The sequence below is a fragment of the Rhea americana genome, unplaced genomic scaffold, assembly GCF_003343005.1.
Source record: "Rhea americana isolate MKP2758 unplaced genomic scaffold, rheAme1 scaffold_0, whole genome shotgun sequence".
In the NCBI taxonomy this organism is placed as follows: Eukaryota; Metazoa; Chordata; class Aves; order Rheiformes; family Rheidae; genus Rhea; species Rhea americana.
This window is the reverse complement of record NW_028185037.1, coordinates 9,204,936-9,226,908: the sequence shown is the minus strand read 5'-3', so window position 1 is coordinate 9,226,908 and position 21,973 is coordinate 9,204,936.

Sequence of the window (21,973 nt, the reverse complement as noted above, 5' to 3'; positions counted from 1 at the left end):
TTAGGGCCCAGAAATTCACAGTTCTTGATTCATATGCTGGACTCATCTTGACTCAGATGAGGAGAAACCTAAACGTGCGCCAGCCATGGATCATCCGGTCTGGTTTCTCTAAGAAACCCATTCATACAGATTAGAGAAAAGTCACAGCATGCTCCAACAGTAATTTAGATGAAGTCTTTGAAAACCAAACAGGTTCTTCAGCAAAACTGGAAAAAACTTCTTGCCAGGTTTATGGCATCTGCAAGAAGAGAATTTTGTTTCATAATACATTATAGAGTGAATTTCTTTTATACAATCATATATTTTCTTTGCTTCAGCACAGGTTTCATTTCTCCACATTGTTCTCTGTCTGTGAGTGACAGCAAACAGCTACTAGAAAAAAGTCATGAAACAGATCATGGGGCACTTGAGACTCAAGTTTTAGAAACTGGAATCTTTGAAATTACAAATCATACTGTTTGCATTCTTCCTTCCATTTCTGCCTGGACTCCTTTGCTTCTGCACAATTTATGCAACATTTAACTGAGCAGGGTTTAAACTTTATCTTAAAAATCAGAAGAGAAGACATGCAAAAGACATCTGCTCATGCCACAGTTTTGGTTTATATTTGATGCTTGTAGAACTGAAAGACCAGCAACATTTTTTATCTTGAGGCTCGTGCCATAGCCAGACTAGTAGAAATTCATCTTTCTATCTTGATCTAACAGCAGTGGCATATTCCCTCATATAGATGCAATTCATATTTACAAAAGGATTTCTGACACTGCTGTAATTATATTATTTCTAGAAAAGATATTTGAAACTTGAGGTGTCTTCCCACAAGGCTATTCCTGGAAAATTGATTTGGCAAATATCTTGTATCAGTACCATTCATAAGCAAATATTCTAGAGATCTAATTTTAGCTATATCTCAGTTTTTATGTTAACATTTTAACAAACTTGTTGTCATATCCTCACTAAGCCAGAACCATGTTGCTTTCCATTTGATGAAAATAATTTCTGTTATTAAGAGGAAAAGAGTAATCAAAGAACTTGAAAAATATGAAGGAAAATGCAGCACTCAATTTTACATACAGCCTAGTATTATAGTTGTTGGCTAACAGCACTTCATTGCTCTCGTATTGGGAATGCAGTGAAATGTAGTCAGTCATGACTGGATTGAAATTTGTAAAAGCCTCTGTTTAATGGTTATCAAATTTGAACAGAAGGTTTTCTAAAAAACTCTTTACGAGTGTCACACCCTCAAGCTAGGGATTATAGATAAGCTGCTGTCTGTTAAAGGTACATTTGATACATTAAAGAGCATGAATGTGAATCCAAGAAAAATATGATGGGAAATTTCAGGCTTTAGGATTAGCTATGCATTTGTTAAATGCATGCTATTTGAATTCCAATTTGTATTTTCACAACAGACCACACGTTCTATTTATTAGCTTATGAAACAGAGTTGGTCAATAGATTTTTTCAGATGCTGATTTAATTTGCAATGATTATAGAATTATGGACAGAAAATATGTGCCTTGTACTTTGAAAGTGAAGTTTATAGATTTGTTTATCTTTTACAAATATATGCCTAGTTTCTGGTGGAAGAAGTGACTTAGTTTATGAAGCAGCATTTTTTTTTTCATTTCCAGAAGCCTCAGTCAGTGTAACAAGTCAGGTATACAGATGAACCTTAAAGAAAAGCTATAATAAATTTCTTACATGAACTTTTAAGGCAACAGTGAGAACTGGCACATAGTATGTCTACTCTTAATGATGCAGAATTCTTGCTGGAGTCAGAGTCTAGGGTATTTTTGCTTGTTTGTAARTTTAATTCCAGATAGAAGTCAAACTCTAATTCTTCTGTTTGTCACCAGTATAAAAGAAATAAAAAGGAACTAAGTAGGACTGAGCAGGTTTGCAGAGAAAAATGTATTGAGATCTAAACACAGTTCTTTCCCCTAATGAGAGGCATCATCAAAAGCAATGAATTTGTGCATGTCAGTACTTAGCAACAGATCATGTGGATGATTTCACAGATTACAAGTCAAATGAAGTTCCATTTCAGAAGTGCTGCAACATAGTTTGCTATTCCTTGAGGAAGTAAGCTAAAGCTTCATAGGAAAAATGGAAATTGACTATACTATCTATAAGAAAACCAAATCGCTGTATGAAAATTTGGACCAGATTTGTCCTCCTCATCACATTCAGTACATTGAATYCCACCACTGAAAGGTCCACTGAAACATGTAGACCAGGTCTAATTAAAATTATAATCCGCATTCAAACATAATTAACTGTATTCATCTGTTCTCTCAGAACAGATAAAAAGAGAATCATTGCAGTTGATCACAGCCTAGTGGCTAAGACGTCTGGCCTAACTGTGTCAAAGCAGGCTCTGCTTTCTCCTGTCTGGCAGGCTGTGAAGCCACAGGCTGCTAGAATGGACAGGCTTTACTATGAAGCCAATTCAACACCCATCTCCCTGCAAAACAGSTCTGTTGCTGCTAGCTGAGATCGGATCCAATGAAAACTTTATCATATTATTGCAGCTGTCCTAATGCTACAGATAGAACTTTCTCACCCACAAGCTGTTGACTAAATTACCTGTAATATCATGGTGCTTCATCTGTTGCAAAGTATCTCCTGCACACTTCTCATATGCTCTCATAAATGCAGGAATAATAGAACTTTATTATCACAATTAAAACATAAATTTTAAGCCAAGCACACAAAACTCAGTCTAAGGTATTTATTGCATGTATCAGTTGGTGAGAGCAGACATTTCTTGCCCTCCACTGCAGAGGAAGCAGATACTGTTTTGAATTATAAGTTTTTAAGGAATTGTAATTTATTATAGACTCAGCAGAAGTCTATTACCATTCATCAGTAAAATCTCTAAAAGATTCTGCCTGCAAACAGCCTTCTCAAACCTGTAGTAGCACTAAGTACAACCAAACTATGCATATGCAATACAGTGATTCCACATAAAAATCTACAATTAAAAGCTGAGACTCCAGTGGGTACATAGGTAAGAGGGTGATGAAAGGCTGCAGCAGTAGAAAAGCAGATCAGTGAACTGGAAAAGAAACAAGAGACTAGCCAAACAAGAAGGGGCTGGAGGATTTGTTGGGCAAGGAGACAGGATGTCTACAAGGGTGAGGCRAACACTGGAGAGATTGAGACTGGAAAGAGACCTCTCAGTGTTCAACTCCTAAGGATTAATCAAAGGTTGTAAAAAGTTGGACGAAACTTTTTTCAGATTGTCTCAAGGTTCCTATTTTTTAAACCAGCACTCATTTCTTAGCTTCTAGTTCCCTCAAGTTAAAGTGCCAAGTTTCTGTCCCTGGAGAGAATCTACTTTCCTTCTAAAGAAATATATGTTGTTTGGCTACAAGAACTGCTTTAAAGAATCAAGCTTTCCACAACTTAGAGACCTTCCAAGATGCTGGGATATATCCCAAAACACAGTTCTAGGAAGTATTATCATATTAATCTCCTTACTGATATCAGATTTATCTTTTATGCTCTTTTAGCCAAGACAGTTGTAGTCTGGGACAGTCCCAAAACATCTTGGAAATTCTCAACTCCAACACGTCTACTTTGGCAAAGCTTGTGTGGGCCAGTTTTAATCATAATCAATAGTRAAGTTTTTAATGTCTTATAAGGCATTTCCCCATTGGCAAGAGTTCAATGACACACACAAATCTCAGTTCCAGGACTGTCACCAGTGATTTAAAATGGGAAAGTCTTTTGGGCCAGTATTTGTAAGAGGCTGCAGCTGGCTGCTTTAATCTTATTCACTCTCTTCACTTCAAAAGAAGTAACTCTTACTGGCAGTCTCAGTTCTGAGTGAAAAAAACAGATCCTTAAAGAGATGTTCATACTGCAAGTTAGATGGTACAGCAGGATCCATATATGTTTTATAGATGTTAATACAACTAAAGTGATTGAAATTAGCTGAATGACCTAAGCTATCTTTTTATTCATCCGCTCTCAAATAACACATTTTGTTGACATTTAGAATCAGTATATGAGAAAAGAGTATATATACCAAACTGATGCATGCTGTCTGGTAGCCAGTGTTGCAGGAGATATCCTGCAGTCAAACCTGCAATGGCCTAACTCCAATAATTCTACCAGTGATGGACAAAACTTCACTCCTGAAGTGAAGCGCTTAGCGCTGCTGCATTTTGAGGTTACCAAGTTTTCTGGAACAAGGTGAAGGGCCCTTCTGACACTGCAGCAAGATGAAGATGCAAAAGCTTCCAGATCAAATTAAGGTTGAAAACTGCAACAAATTATTTTTTTTTAATCTCATCTGCCTACAAAAGAAATACTTAAAAATTGAGTTCATTTTCCTATAGCTGGAGGAATGGTAACCAGCAGACCTCTTAGGATATGCAGTTATAGAACGCGTGTTCCCTTTGATAGCATTAATGTTGTCCTTGAGATTGATGGAAAGGTTTCTCCATTTTCCAAGATCTCTGAGATGTGCTCTAAAATACTTTTGAGCAGATTTCCAACTCATTGAAAATAAGCATCAAAGGAGATCTTATACTAAGATTTATTATTCATATCCTAGTTTGTAAGAAGCAAAAGACTTTTGTCCAGTACAACTGTAACAACAGTTTTGTTGAAGTAGGCTTTCAGGGATCCATTTCTTCAGCTTTGTCCATAGTTTTTGCTATACCAGAATATCCAAATCTTTTTGTACTTTGCTTTTATTGACATGCTCTTCTGTCTAAATAGGAGAATTACCATACTTAAATGTATTTGCTTCTTCAAGGAAAGAAAAAAAAATAAGAGAGAAAGTCTGCTCAGATTTTTCAGCTGGTTACTAAATTATATTTAAAATCTTGCTTATGTCTGCTGTCAGGTTGACCGCAGAGAGTTCCCAGACTATTTAATTTACAAATGTCTCCTCTCTCCACCTAATAATTCTAATCCGTCTCAGAGTAACAGAAGTTTAAATGTTAATTTGAGTTCTCTTTGCTGGTCAGAATAGTTGCTGATAGGTTAAACAATTTGTTTAAATCAAGTAAATGGTTAAAACAGATAACAAGATTCAGACTACATGCGTCATTTCCTGAGAAGCTACAATACATAATCACAGAATGGATGAGGCTGGAAGACACTTCTGGAGATCATCTGGTCCAACGTCCCTGTTAAAACAGGGTCAACTAAAACACACTGCACAGGACCCTGTCCAGTTGGCTTTTGATCATCTCCAGCAACGGAGACTCCACAATCTCTCTGGAAAACCTGTTCCAATGCTCAGTCACCTTCACAGTAAGAAGAGCTTTCCTTCACGTTCAGATGRAACTTCCCGTGTTTCAGCTTGCGCCTGTTGCCTCTCATCCTGTAAATGGGCACCGCTGAAAAGAGTCTGGCCCCATTCTCCCTAAATCTTCCCTTCAGATATTTATGCACATTGATAAAAATGCACCCCCGGTTTTCTCTTCTCCAGCTTCAACATGCCCAGCTCTCTCTGCCTTTCCTCATATGAGAGATGCTCCAGTTCTTTTATCATCTTAGTAGCCTTTGCTGGACTCACTCCACCAACTCCATGTCTCTCTTATACTGTGGAGTCCAGAATTGGACACAGTCGTCCACATGTCTCACCAGTGCTGAGGAGAGGGGAAGGATGACTTCCCTCTGTGTGCTGTCAGCACTCTGCCTACTACAGCAACAGGTCTTCTTGACCACAAGGGTACACTGCTGACTCATGACCAACTTGTTGTCCAACAGGAATCCCAGGCCCCTCTTCATAGAGCTACATTCCAGCAGGTCAGCCCCAGTTTGTAGTGGTGCCTGGGGTATTCCTCCCTAGGTGCTGGACTCTGTACTTGCCTTTATCGTGATGTCCCTGAAGGGGCCAAAATTTGGCTCCTGGAAGTCCAGGGTTGCAATCCTGCTTTTTGCCTTGCTCTGTCCTTGCAGGATCCTGAACTCCATCATCCCATGGTAACTGCAGCCATCTCCAACCAGGCCTTCCTTGTTTGTAAGTATGAGGTCTGGTAGAGCACCTCTCCTCATTGGCTGCTCTATCACTCACATCAGTTGACATCAGTGCTCTCCAGGAACCTCTTGGATTGTGTGCACATTGCTGTGTTGTCTCTCCAACAGATATTAGGGTGGTTGAAGTTCCCCAGGAAGACCAGTGCCTGCACAAGTGAGGCTACTTCCAATTGTCTGTAGCAGACCTCATCTTCTTCTGATCAGCTGGCCTGTAGCAGACATTCACAAYGGTGTCACTCATTTTCATCTGCCCCYTAATCCTCCCCTGTAAGCCAGTCCATCGTCCACCCCTAGGCACTGCTCTGTACATTCCTGCTGCTCTTTCACAGCAACAGCACAGGACAGGGTGACTCTCTCTCCTCATGCTCCTGGCCTGTTCTTCCTAAAGAGCCAATATCCACCCACTGCACCGCTACAGTCATGTGAGCTATCCCACCATGTCTCCATACTYGAGATAACACACCTGCCACTGCACACAGATCTCCAGTTCCTCCTTTTATTCCCTATGCGGCATGCATTTGTGTACACTTCAGAGAGGCATCTAAACGTGTTGATTTCCCAGAAGGAGTTTCTCTTTTATACCAACATATGCTTATATAACTACCACTTTGATATATGTGTTAAGAGTTTGGTTAAGGTATTACATTTTGAATTCTCTGACTGGCAGACCTCCTAGTAAGCTTCAGTGGTTTACTCTTAGCTTTTCTTAATACTACTCTTCTAGGCAGAAGCTACTCAGTATTTTGCTTACTTCATTTTGTAGTTGGTACATGGAGCCACAGAGAGATTAATAGTATTCTTGAATTATATGTAGGTATTTTCTTCAATACAGTTAATATTCTCGATGTAAGCTTAAAGATCAGCCTTTAGGGATTTCCCTCAGTGATTTCTCTCATTGATTATGCTCAGCACTAAGTCAGAGTGCAGTGTTTCGTATTTATCACCTGGAAAATCAGAAAGATCCAGCTAGCCAGAGACAGTGGTGGATGAAATCAGTCTTGAAGAGGCATTGTTAATTTTCATGGATACTATAGGACCTGATACATAGAGGATATGCATCAGAAAGCAAGAGTCCTTCATAGAATCATAGAATCAGTAAGGTTGGAAGGGACCTCTGGAGATCATCTAGTCCAACCTCCATGCTCAGGTCACCTAGAGCATGTTAGACAGAGTTTTGTCCAGGCGGGCCTTGAAGATCTCCACAGAAGGAGACTCCACAACCTCTCTGGGCAACCTGTGCCAGGGCTCCGTCACCCTCACAGGGAAAAAATTCCCCCTCACKTTCAGGCAGAACTTCCTGTGCTTCAATTTCTGCCCATTGCCTCTTGTCCTGTCACACGGGACAACTGAAAGAAGTTTGGTCCTGTCCCCCTGACATCCTCCCTTCAGGTACTTATAAGATCCCCCCTCCGTCTTCCCTTCCCAAGGCTAAACAGGTCCTGCTCTCACAGCCATTCCTCATAGGGCAGATGCTCCAGCCCTCTGATCGTCTTTGTAGCCCTACGCTAGACTCTCTCCAGTAGCTCCATGTCTCTYTTGTACTGGGGAGCCCAGGACTGGACCCAGTACTCGAGATGAGGCCTCMCCAGGGCTGAGTAGAGGGGCAGGATCACCTCCCTCCACCTACTGGCAACACTCTTCCCAATGCAACCCAGGATACCATTGGCCTTCTTGGCCACAAGGGCACATTGCTGCCTCATGGTCAACTTGTCATCCACCAGCACTCCCAGGTCCTTCTCKGCAGASCTSCTCTCCASAAGGTCAGCCCCCAGGTTGGACTGGCGCACAGGGTTATTCTTCCCTAGGTGCAGGACTCTGAACTTGCCCTTGTTGAACCTCAKSAGGTTCCTCTCYGCCCARCTCTCCAGCCTGTCCAGGTCTCTCTGAATGGCATACTCTGAYTSCATTCCTATAATTCTCCCAAGTAGCCTGTCCCCTCTTCCACATTCTGTGTATTTTCTTCTTTTGACTGAATTTGACCAAGAGCTCCTTGTTCACCCATGCAGGTCTCCTGCCCCTTTTGATGCACTTCTTACTCATAGGGATGCACTGCTCTTGAGCTTGTAGGAAGTGATAAATAGAGATCACTAGGATACCTTGACACTCTTTTCCTACCTTATCTTTTTTTWAAAAAAAATCACTTTATTTTGRACTTTTACTTACTCTGTAAGACTCCAACAGAGCAGGTCCAAAAGATCCCCACATATATTACAGCATAACGGCCTACAACTTTCTGTCATTAATTTAAGTGATGTAAGCTCAAATGGGTATCTTCCCTTATTTTTTTAAATGATGCTACGTAAAGCAGAGATGCCGTCAAACTACCAACAATCATAGAACGGACCGGTACCTATGAATAGGTGGTGAGGTTAGGATGGGAACAACAGGATTAGAGACTGACTGCATGTGAGTGAACAACCAGACCGAACATGTCCTGTGGTCTCTCAGCTCTTGTGAGGAGGCAAAGAAATACAAGTCTCCATGGTTTTTACACCTTGTTCTATTGCAGTAGAATGAACTGACTCCATCACAGTTCACACTTATCCTCACTTCTGAAAATCTGATTCATGAGGATAAAAGCAAACAACCAAGCACAGGCAAACCATAGAAATTTATATCATAGATGGTAAAGAGTAAGTACACATCTTTTAATAAAAACTGACTGAGATATTTTAAAGCCCAAAAGCAGTAATTTTTGAAAACTGTGGACTTGACCGCATCAATTCTCAATGGACTCTAGTGACAATCTGTGTGACTGACAAGGTCAAAGTAACAGAGTTGAAGTTTKTACAGCCTGATAGGCAAACGTGGGTTTGAATGTGAGGAATTGGCTTGAATTTGACTCAGGCAGAGTAGGGATCTTAAATGGTTGGCCATTATCCTGCTCAGAAAGTGAAAGCCCTAAAATAGTGCTCTTTTCTCTGGCTTTTACCACTATATTAAATTCATCCTGATATAGAATAAAGCTAAGTGATGAAATCTCTGCATTTTTTCAAAGATGAGATTCTTCTTCTTTTCCTTTTAAATCAGYCCTTATTTTTATCTTTTTGTTCCAGCATAAACCTTGCAAAATATGGAGTGAATGCTAGAAATCTAACTTTAAACACTGACTCAGTTAAAAAAGAATCTATTTCATATTATCATGTCATTCTACCACATCAATCAATATCAATGTTCATCACATTCATAACTAATGATATGGTAGTAATGCAACTCTGGCTGGAATACTGTGTAACAACCTGGAAGCAATTTATCACAAAGATAGACACATTGGAATGAGTTCAGAGAAAATTAAACAAAATTATTATGGAGAAGGGAGTGGCAAGAATAGACTAAAAGTATTCACAATAGCTACCATGAAAATACTGACATTTACAATTTGCAAATATTTAATCAAATTTTTAGTACCAAAAATTTTAATGATCACCGCTGTTGTTTAGTTAAATAGCAGATGATAACAATCTCTATATAACTGAAGTGTAYAAAGAAGTACTTAAGGAAGGAAAATATTTAGCATTGCATCAAAGGGTACATTGCATCAAAGGGTATATTGTATAAAACATAGCATGATATAATTCAGATCTGATTTAAAAAAATAGGAAAATATATGTTGAATAGAAGCAAATTCTTCACACTAAGTACTGTCAGCTTTTGCACTGAATTCTTAAGGATGACAATAGAAATCTTAGAGGTTGGCTTATTCAGAACTAGTCTGATAAGACACATATCCCATGTTCAAGAGGGATGACCTTGACCCTGCTAAAAGATGGATGAATAGTCTAATAGATTATTTTTTTTCCGGTTGTTGATTCTGTGATTCTCTGATAATGTCAAGAAGTGATGTTAAAATCTTCCAACTCTCAGAAGTACATATCAAAGTAGTTCTGCTCTTTTTCAGTTTCCAGAGCTACCGTTTGTTAACGAGAACACACATAAAAATTTTGAGGCAAATGATAAAGCGCCAGTTTGTAGTATAATACTACCCTCTCAAGCTAGTAGCCTATTCTTTATAATGTTGTATGAGTATGAGGGGGAAAGCTCTAACAATGATATGGATAAATAGAACCTATCAATTATAAGTCTTCCGTACCAGACTTGGTACTAGATTCCAGAGTAAAATGGACAGCGCAACTTTATGTAACTTATTTGACTCATGTTGCATTTTAACAAGAGGTAATTCTGTTTTTTAAAGATAATTAAAAATTACTTGACCTTTCCTCACATACAGTGTCATGAGCATATTATATATATGATTTATAGTTACTAATTGTGGTAAATTTCCTAAGTGTAAGTATGGATTGGTTGGTTCTTGTTTTGTTTTCTGAATTCTCAAGCTTTATCTTATCTCTTGGCTTTCTATATCCAAGCACTGTACCTGAAACTGAAATACGAAAAAAGTTCAATTCCATTTTATCAATGACTAATGCACATTTTCTGAGGTTTATTTGATAAAATACAATCTTTGTCATAGGAAAGCTAGGGCTGGGAAAACCTCAGGATATCCTTATTTTTTTCCGCTATCCTAAGCAGGGACAGCTTGTCAGGAGCTTGTCACGAAGTTTTCTTCTGATGGAGATTCCACAGTCTTCCACTCAGTAGGAAAGGTATTCAGAAATACAACACATATCTGGTCCTAGCAAAACCTATCTTTACTCAGGCATACATGTTATGTTACTAATAGTACATACACACAACAAAATTATCCATGTGTTTTTTGAGAGACAGACAGTATTTTTTTCTAGCACGTTAGATTTAATGGAAATGGCAATGAGGACACATAGAATTTACAYTAGCAGTGGAAAAGGTGCACAGACTCAGGTTATAAACTCATTATTTCCTAAAGGGCACATCAATGATCTGGAGGGAAGAGAGGTGAATTTTAGAACGCTGATGCTAGTTTTAACAGTAAGAGGAGTTAGTATTTAAACTAGCACCTGTATCTTTTACCARTACAGGATGTGACACAGATGAGAATTTCCTTTTCCTGTAATTTGACAGAGGAGTAATGTTGTTTCCTGATAATATATTTTAACTCTATGTCTCTTCAATATAAATTACCACAGTTGAATCTTAGTGTTAATTAAATATTGGTGTCTGATGTTACAGTTTCCCCACTTAAATTGCTAACAGATATTACACCTACAAAAACATGTGGCATTAGCTGAAAGTATAAATGATGCACAAAATGAAGATAAATGTAAGAATCTTACAAAATTGTGGTTTTAAATGTTATTAAAAATTAATGCATCCAAGACATTTTCTTTACCACTACACCTTATGCTAAATGGCTACAACCAAAGCTAGCTGTGAAGCTAACAGAATTAACACATATTCAGCTGTTCCCACGTGATCAACAGAAATTAGTTCATCTTCTATCTAGATGTTAACTTAAAAAAAATCAGTAAATCTAAATGCAATTCAATGTTAGGAAGAAAAAAAAAACAGTCATCTAGAAGAAATGTGTGTCTTAGAGTCATAGAATAAAAAGATGGAAAGGAACATGGCAAATGCCAATGTTAACAAAACCGGCAATGAAGGGTTACGCTTACACTCTACTCATAAATGTTTTGAGTTATAGCAACCAATTTAAACTTTCCATGTTTTAAAGAACAAAACACATGTGTGTGATGTCACTTAATCATATATGTCCTTTTTATGCTTTGTGTTATTGGAACTGAAAAGCTTAGCAGGAAAAGTTACTGTGAGGCAATCATCTCATACTTACAAGACCAGAGCATGAAGGATCAACTCACACTTCTCAGTGATGTTCATGATACTCTTAATTTTATCGAGATAACTTACCTTGGTTGGAGATAATGAGTAAAAGAATAAAACATAGGAAGCCTATCAAAACTTTTGCATCTTCATTCACTGAAGTTCCTTGTGTCTTCTCAGATTCTTTTAGAGAAAGCGAGATAAACCAGAAGATCCTATTCAATGAAAATAATTCTTGAAGGATGTAGGGTTATGTGGTATCAGGCCTCTGACCATATTTAGCACAGCACTCCTATTCTCCATTTCCACAGCTAGCTGTTAGTATTTGAATACTGAAAATCTTTTTGCAGTGCCACTTTCACCTTGGGTGCCAAATTAAGTTTTAGGTAAGACAAAGCATTTAGTTTTTGCGCTTTGTGTGTGTGTGTGGTCCTGTYTGAGAAATTTTGCAGTCAGTGATCTGTGATTCAGAAGTATTTTTTTTATTTATACTGTAATATCCAAGAAACAGAACCTTCACACAAAGAAGCCTCATAGCGTTCTGATTCTTTCAAGCCAACTCTTAAGTAGGGTGATCTGGCTTATCTTCAAGGTGCCTATTGCCTTTCTCAGAATTAAAGCCTGCAGTTCATATTCCTTAATGGCAAGCTATGGGAGGGAAGTGAAATGATTCCTAACTCAGAATCACCTCCACTTCACTGCAAACTGKTAGCACATTTAATTCTGTCAATACACAATTCCTGCAATATGTTAGTCCAGCCTTTTTGTTAATTGCCAAACAATAAAGCTTCTGCCATTTCCACTAGTAAAATGTTTCTTGTGATATGCTGATACCGCAGGGAAATCACTAGCTAAACCAGGTAAAAATATCCAGGCAAAAATTAGATAAAAAATCCAAGCCAGTGAGGTTACAGCTGGCAGAAACAGGACTACAGAAGCCTGAATTATACACTCTGCCAATATTGCAGGCCATCTACATGGCAAATCAACAAGATCTTCCTTTCTAGCTTACCCCATTATGGATTTTCCTTCTCCATGTAACATCTCTGTGCAAACTTATACTTCTGGTTTTAATCCAAGGAGGACAGAGAGCTACTTTATCACCTGTGAGCTGATCTAGGTGATACATTAATTTGACTGCACACTTTACAGCAAAGTCATGTGCATTTCTGAATTTATCTGTGACAAGTTGCTGTTTTCAAGATCTGATCTAGCCACCGGACATTTCCACTTGCAAGGCATATAACTTATAAAACCAAAGAATCAAAGAATGAGTGAGGTTGAAAGGCATCTCTGGAAATACTTAGTCCAAATCCCCTACTCAAAGCAGAATCAACTAGAACAGGATGCCTGGGACTATGTCCAGAAGAGTTTTGRATAGCTGCATGGATGGAGAGTCCACAACCTCTCTGGTCAACCTGCTCCAGTGTTTAACCACCCTCACACTAATATTTTGGTGTGTGCCCTTTGCCTCTTGTCCTATCACTGGATACCAAGAAGAGGCTAGCTCTGTGTTTTTTACTTACCCTCATGACATATTTATACACGCTGGTAAGATCTTCCCTCAGCTTTCTCTTCTCCAGGCTGAACAATACCAGTCCTCTCAGCCTCTCCTCATTTGAAAGATACTACAATCACTTAATCATCTTCATAGCTCTTCACTGGACTCAGTCCAGCATCTCCATGTCTCTCTTGTACTAGGGAGCCCAGACTTGGACAGAGCACTTCAGATATGGCCTCATCAGTGCTGAGTAGAGAGGAAGGAACAGCTTGCTTGACCTGCCTGCAATACTCTGAGTAATGCACCCCAGGAGGCTGTTGGCTTTCTTTGACCCAAGGGCACATTGCTGGCTGGTCACAGATCCTTCTCTGCAAAGCTGCTTTTCAGTCAGTCAGCCCCCAACCTGTAGCGGTGCAAGCAGTTCCTCCACCCCAGGTGTAGTATACTGAATTTCCCTTTATTTAAATGCTTGAAGTTCTTGTTGGCCTACTTCTGCAGCCTGTCAAGGACCCTCTGGACATTATCATAGTCATCTGGTTTATCTATCACTCCTCCTAGTTTTGCATCACATGAGAACTGGCTGAGAGTGCACTGTGTGCCACCACAGGCACTCTGTATGTCAGTAATGAAGATCTTAGACAATATTGGCCTCACTCTTGACCCTCAAAGGACGTCATTTGTGACTGGTCTCCAGCAGTACTTTGCTGCTGATCACAACCCTCTCAGCATGTCAGTTTGACCAGTTTTCAGTCCACCTCATTGTTCATTATCTAGCCTTCATCAGCTCATCTATGACAGGATGCCATGGGGAAATGTCAAGTCTTAYTGAAGTCACGAAAGACAACATCTACTGCCTTACCAATTCATATCACTCATCACAGAAGACTATCAGTCGGATAACCAAAATAATTAGTAGGCTTGCAATGACATTGGCCAGCTCCCTAAGCACCCGTAGATGCATCCCATCAGTTCCCATGGACTTGCGTACATCCAGTTCATTTGAATGTTCCTTGACCTGACCTCCCCTACCGATGGTAAGCTCACCTTGCTCTGGACTTTTCCATGGGTCTCCAGGAGCTTGGATTGCTGAAGGCAAATCTAGATCCTTGCATGATAGTGGTGTATCAGTATTTCTCCTGGATTACCTAACTCTGCTTCTACCTTTTCTATGCCTCCTTTCTAAATTTGAATTTTATCAGGAGCTCTTTGTTTATCCATGCAGTCCTTCTGCCATTCTTGCTTTTACTGTTCATCAGGGTAGACTCTTTTTGAGCTTAAAGGAGGTGATCCCTGAAAATCAACCTACTCTTCCTAGGTCCCTCTTTTCTCCCAGACTATTCCTTAATGGGAATCTTTCAAGAAGATGTCTGAACAAGTCAAAGTCTGCTCTCTTGAATGCCAGGGCTGTGATCCTCCTTTTTGCCTTGTTCCCTCCTCTCAGGATCTTGATTTTCCCCATCTCATGGTCACTGCAGTCAAAGCTGCCCCTGATTTCACGCTCATGATTACACTTTCTTGTTTAAAAGTTTAAGTCCAGCAGAACCCTCCTCCTCACTGAGTCCTGATCACCTGTGTCRTCAATGCACTCCAGGAGCTTTCCAGATTGCCTGTGCCCTGTTAGGTAGTCTCTTTAGCACACATCAGTGTGGTTAAAGTCTCCCCTGAGGATGAGGGCTTGTGAACATGAGGCTTCTTCCAACTTTCTGAAGAAGACTTCATCTATTTCTTCTTCCTGATCACATAGTCTGTAGCAGACACCCACCACAATATCTGACACTCATGTTGCTCTGCTTTCTAATCCTGACCCATGAGCTCTCAGTTTGCTCATTATCCATCCCAAGGCAGACCTCCATGCATTCCCACTGCTTCCTCACATCAAAGACAATTCCACCTCATCATCATTCTGACCTGATCTTTCTGCCAAGCCTAAATTTGACCATGGCAGCCCCCCAGTCATTTGAGTCCTCCCACCATGGGTCTGGGATCCCAATGAAATCCTAGACCTGAAACTGCACGCATCTGATTACTCCTCTCTCTGAGTCAGAGCCCCTGAGCATCTCTAGCTATCTCTAGGTCTACTGACATATATATACAGAAAGCCCTCTGAATGCTGACTATGTATCTGAAAGTAAACATTTTTTCAAGCAGTTCTGTTATCACAGTCTCTGCAATTAATGTTGATGGCACTGGCTATATATACATACAATGCTTTGCACACTATTTAACCTTTCTAATTAATGACCTCCTATTATTTTCCTCAGTTTTAACTTATTTCAGTCAGCCTGACAACAGTAATATATTAGTATATTAGAGCTGGCACCCAAAACACATCATGCAAAGCATACATAAAAGATGCACTCATAAATAAGGGATTTCAGTCCCTAGCACTGTCAGTTTCTTTCTCTATTTCAATTAAATAAAAAAAATTCCATGTGGTTAATGAATTATGATCACTGAAGGATAAATGTAACTGTTCAAATGCATACAAACATTTAAAACCATTGACTTTCTGGCAATTGTTAAAAATTGCTYCATATTCCAATGCCATCCTCCCCAAAAGAATATATTTCTGTCCTTTCACGCTCCCTGATGTTTCTTCTTCTCTTTCTGCGCTTTGGTAAAAGCAAGGAGAGGGTATCTTCTGTATGTATCAAAACAAAATTGAAACTCTTCACAGACAACATCTGACATAATCCCCAGAGAATCTACCTTGTTGACAGTATTTCTTGTTATTGATGTTTAAGTACTAATAATACTGTTTGCGATATTCAGTTTCTACTCACAGGCAAAATGTTAAGAATGGGGAAGAACTGTAAAGTAAATCAGACTGATCTTAGTTAACTTCAGATGATCTCATCAAACCCTGACCCAACAAATGGTCTAAAAAGGCTCTCGGAAATGAGATGAGTAAGTAAGTTGAAAATCTTAGAATTTCACTCACATATTCTGGGATTCTATAGATAAGTAAGGACTCTACTGAATCTCAAAGAAAAAGCAGTAACGAACATCGGGAGAAGAGAGGGGAGAAAAAAGCATAGTGCTACCAGGAGAATTGCTGGAGGCAGAATAACTCYAGGGGAGGGAGAATGTTAATAATTGCAATCACTAATTTAAAGAGAACTTTTTCTTCTGTCATTGTGTCCTCCTTTTTTCTTTGTGGCACTGTTCATTCCACAGTGGAATGTAGTTCGAAACAGGAATTATTCTCGGTCATTATGCATATCAATCACAAAGAAAGGCTTTGATCTTGTGCTCTGGAGAGGACTAGACAGAATATGCCATGCTTGGATAATACTTCACTGTGTCAGTAATCCCACTGATGTGAAGCAGGAGCAATGCTAGAAGTAGAGTGACCAGAAATACAAATGATACTGATGTTTGAAATGAAGTAACAGAGAACTCATATTCTTTCCTCACTTGAGTGCTGGATGGGCACATATAGATTTCTGTACTATTATTTGCAAATCCCTGCCATTTTTGTGAATAAATACAATTTGTTTTGCAATTCTTTTTGCAGAAAAATTACTTGTTCTTTTTTTAAWATCTTCATTTTTTTTGTCATACTGAAATSATCCACAAGGATATACAAGGCAGTTTCTGCACAGGAGCTGGCACGAATGTTTCTGTGATGTATCTTGCTTTCCTGCAGTTACAAATGGCCCTGAAGTTTGAGGATTTTTTACTGCATTTACTTGATACACAAACGGAATGGAATTCAGGGGCCTTGGAATGATTTTCCTTTTAAGATCTAACTTTACAAAAGGTCCATTTGTTTCTCCAGATGCTATGAAGTTTCAAAATTGACACGGGAAAAGAGGGGAAGTAAAATAGGAAACTAAGACAGCAGACTGTACTTTACTGTCAGTGTACTCATGTGCAAAACTTAGCTAGCAAAACATGACATAGTGTAATACAGTTTTTTAGAAGATCACATGCTATGAAGTGATCAGATACAGATCAGTTTACTCATGACTTTACTAGACGTAAATTGATTTTACAGGCTGTCTGTATGGTTTCACTTTCTCACAGTAGGCAAATTCAGTCTATTTGCATTTATTCCAATCAAGTAATAGCTGTTTAGGTTCACAGGAACAGTACGTTGTTTATTGACTTCACAGATTATTGTTGAAGGTGCCATTACTAGACACCTTAAAACTTTGAACAGCACAGCTGTCTTTTCATCAAACTGTGGTTTACAGACTTCTTGATACTTAGTAGTCATTGTTATTGTTCCTGAGCACTAATCAACATTATTTTTCACAACTCGCCATGTAGGAATGTGTCTGAGGGATTAATGAGCAGCAATGCAGTGCGGGGGATCATCCTTGCAAATCCAAATAAATCTGTGAAAAGTTTGATTAAGTTAAGCTCGTGAGATCAGAAGAAAAAAAAAAAAAAAAAAAAAAAAACTTTGGATAAAATTCCTGATGTCTTGAATAATTCTGTAAAGAAGTAACGTATTCTTTTTGCTTCACTGTTATGACAAGAGGCACCTTGCCTTTGCAAGCAACATGGTAATGGTATTACATGATCAAACTATCGAGCCTGAAACAAATCATTCTCATGATTAAGAAATGCCTGTCCTACCTGAAGATTGCATACAGTGGCATTAGCAAGACAGGCATGTTGCCATCACTGTGTTCAGTGCACTATGTATACAAAGAATCACATCTTCACATCCTGTGATGTCTAAAAGGTATTCTGTCCAGTATGCAAAAGTGAGCCTTTCCGGACAAAGGCTTGACTGCCCTTCAGTATATTTTTCTCTGTATCGCAGTCCTAAATATCACAAAAGTCAACTATTTCATCATTACTGTTAATATCAGTACATTAAATATCATTACAAAGATGATATTTAATCATCTTTGTTTCAATGTTTGTACTGCTTCTAATGACTTTGTTTGGAATACTATTTGTATAATTTCTCACCTTAGAGTAGATGAGGAGACATTAAAAAATAAGTTCTAATTAAAAATGTCTCAGAGCTTATTTTTKGATGCCCCAGTAAGCTAATGGAGACTAAAATGTCATTCTTAAAGTGTGTTTGAAACAGTAGGCTGCTAACTAGATTGCTTATAAAGCTGCATATCCAGCAAAGCTCTTAAAGCTGTGTATTTTCACTAAACTGCACCAATATTACACTTTTGATAAAATAATTTGAGTGACTCAAAATTTGGATTAGTCATTATGATTTATTTCATTAATACCCATTTGTTTCCTTTTGTACTTTTCATTTAATTTCAACTTTTCAAAATCTCCACTTGTGCCACAGTTTGYCTATTTATTCATTCACTGTATGTTTATTCATTCATCTATGTTGTTTTTTATTAGTTGAGTGGAACCACTTAAAGTCTTATGTCTGAGACTTCGTTTGAYATTTCACCTAACTATAGACCTGGAATAGAGATGAATGACATGCTTCCTAAAAACAGAACTAAAAACAAACAAACAAATAAAAACGCCAGAAAGCTGAACACTTAGAAGTGCTTTTTAGAAAGGAGGGCATTACTAAACAGAAAGAAAAAATCACAACTTTTATTACAACTGTATGAATATATATATTTATGATTAAGTGAATTACAGTCAGAGTATCATTTGCTATTTTTAGTGAGGGGTATCCACAATCTCCATGAAGTCTTTACTTATTATTACATGACTCATACATTATTTGAAGGCAAATCAATGAAAAGTAAATTCTGTAAATAATACTTCTTTAAAAAATACATATCTGTATTAGTCACATTGATTCTACATACTGTTAATAAATTTTATGTATTTTACATCAAGAAAAGCACAGACTTTTTATTTGCAAGATACGCAGTATTCTGAAACCATGAAAATAACAACTAATAAATATGTAGCTATATTCATTTCCAGAGATATGTACTATGGATTCTGTTTTTGGTATATTGAGTTAAAAATTCCATAATAGCTATTTGTTCATTGTAACAATAACGTTTAATTCAGCAATTTCATTTCTTGTATCCCTCCCTGTGAGGAAAATAAACTAAATAAAAAAGAGATAACATAATTATTTTCTACTAAATATGTACAGGTTGAATTTAATTCTGAGTTAGGAAGCCAGCTTCTTTCCTTTATAAAATTAACAAAGATGTATTTATCTCTTATTTCTTATTTCCTGATTTAACATCAAACAATGTCAGTCTCTGGATGGCAAGCCTTTAATGGAAGGAAATTAAGCAAGAATCACTGAATACAAATTGGACTTTTCTGTTTAGTGCATCCTCCTATCTTTATTAAAGGAAACTGTGAATGTTTTGAAAAAAAAAAGTCCTCTTCCCCCGCATATATTTTTAAGTTATTTTTGAATATGAAGCCAAAGATCAGCATAGAAGCCCACAAACCAAAAGGATTGAAACAGAGCACCAGTTCTCCTTTAAAGGAAAGCAATAGTTGTAGACATCTTGATTTAATTTTAATTTTGCCAATTTTGTTTTCTATTAGCTATAGGATTTTCTAAATGCTATTTCATTATATAAGAAAAATCTCCTTAAGAGAAACTACAGYTTATTTGTTTTTAATACAGTAACCTTGAATTCAAAAACTGCTCTGTATATGGCAAATCATACAAAAACTTTAAAGTGATGTACTATKTAAATTAAATCCTTACTTTACTTGAACAAAATCTCAACTTAAAATAGCTCGCATACAGATTCTTAGTTGCATAACCAACAATTCACACTCAGTTTTACTGGTTCTTGTAGGCCAAATTTTGTTTTCTTGATGTTTGTTCAGAAGTCGCAAAGCAAAAAGGTTTGCTATTCAATCAAAGCTGATAAATTAGGGCAAGTCTATTAAAGGTTTTAATTACCAAAGATAGTCTAAGTTACCTAAATCCCAAACTGCAATGCCAACACCATTATTTTGCTGCTCCATTAATCCCGAAGATACCAGTTTCCATACATTCTGTGTCTGCCTAGACCTCACTAGATTTTAACAGACTGAACAACTCAGAACCCAGATCATGCTTGCAGCCAGCATGGACTYAGAAACTGCAGACATAGGCTCTCTGTTGGGTTCAAGCCTGTGACTGTGCACAGACCTAACATATTTAAAAAAAATATAGTGGTAACTAGACTTCCATTTTTTAAAAAGCTAAATCACAAAGGGACAYGCCGTGTTCCTGCTCACTGAGCAGCTAATGTTCATAACATTTGTCTAGAAAATGGAAGATATGAATGTAGTTTTTCTTTTTGCCAAACAGCCAATGCACATTATTGTCTATAGAAGATGAAGAAAGGTTAAAAAATTCTCTATTACTCTTAATAAAGCTGTGCTGCAAGTCTAAAAACAACTTAAAAAATCACTGGGGATAAAAACATAGATGAACCATGACAAGAGTTCTGTTTCTGTTTGCATCATGCTTCCTCTTTTTTACTCAAGTGAAAAAAATAAAAACTGTGGAATGTTCAGAGTGTCACACAAAAAGATGGGTTTGCTTTAGTCAGGAAGATGGTAACTGTCATGAAAGCTCCCATGAGTTTGGATCAAGCATGAGAAACAGAATGATTGCTTTCCACTGACTTGGTTTGCTTCAGCTGAGCCAAAGCAAGCTTTGTATCGATTGCAGGGGACTTGCAAAAGTGAAGATAGCTGAACAAAGTAATTCACGTTGGTCTAGATTATCAATCTCTTGAAAACTAAAAGGAGCTATTCAAATTAGTCCTGCAGTGCAGCAGGATGTGTCAAGACAACAAATTTTCTTCTGTCAGAATTTTAACAGTACTATCCACCCTAATACCTGTTCTTTATCCCCTGCCCCCACAAACACTGCCGCTATGCCAAGGTTTAGTCAGTTCTGTAGTGAGGTTTATCAATTACTAGATAAAATCTAAACAAGAATACAAGAACTACAAAACACCAAGGATCTGTTCTTCCTGATGGTTTTCAGCATTATGAGACATTGGTATRGCAGGGCATAAGAATACTTGCTTAAAAAGCTTACAAGGTGGCTAAATAAACCTAATAATCCTAATTAATGTTTGAGAGACCATTTGGTGTTCTGTAGTTACTCCATGGTATGGCACTATTCTCCATTTCCCTTGGGGCAATAGATGTGTCAGAAACAGGATGATGCATAACTAAATCATTGTTGAATTTTAGCGTGCATCGTGACTCTAAACCTACACAAGGGGGTCTAATTCCAAAATGAAATGAACTGAGCAGCCAAACCACATCCCATGGAAAGAGTGAGATGAAGCCGTATTTTTCTGCTGCTACTTTTTTAGCTCAGATGCAATTGGACACAGAGGTTCAGAATAAAACAATGGGGCTTCTCAAAAATTATAGACAATGAAACAGAATGTATGTTTTGGAAACTATTACATTATGCATAATTTGTGTAACATGTTAAATAGTGTGAAAACATATTATGACTATTAACTGTAGCTGAGTAGACCAGTCTGGTTCCTACATAAGTACAAACATTGCTCATGGCTTCAGACACAATCTTGCTTGATGAGCCTTGGTTCCAAAACATATAAAATGTTTCTTCCATAAACAAAGCTAGCTGTCAACCAGCTTGCCTTCTGAAATGTTATTTTGGTTCTTGGGAATCATCAAGATCACGGCACATATAATTGCAAATGAGTTGAGGCTGGAAAGGACATTTAGAGATCATCTGCTCCAACGCCCCTGCTAAAACAGGGTCAACTAAAACACACTGCACAGGACCCTGTCCAGTTGGCTTTTGATCATCTCCAGCAACGGAGACTCCACAATCTCTCTGGAAAA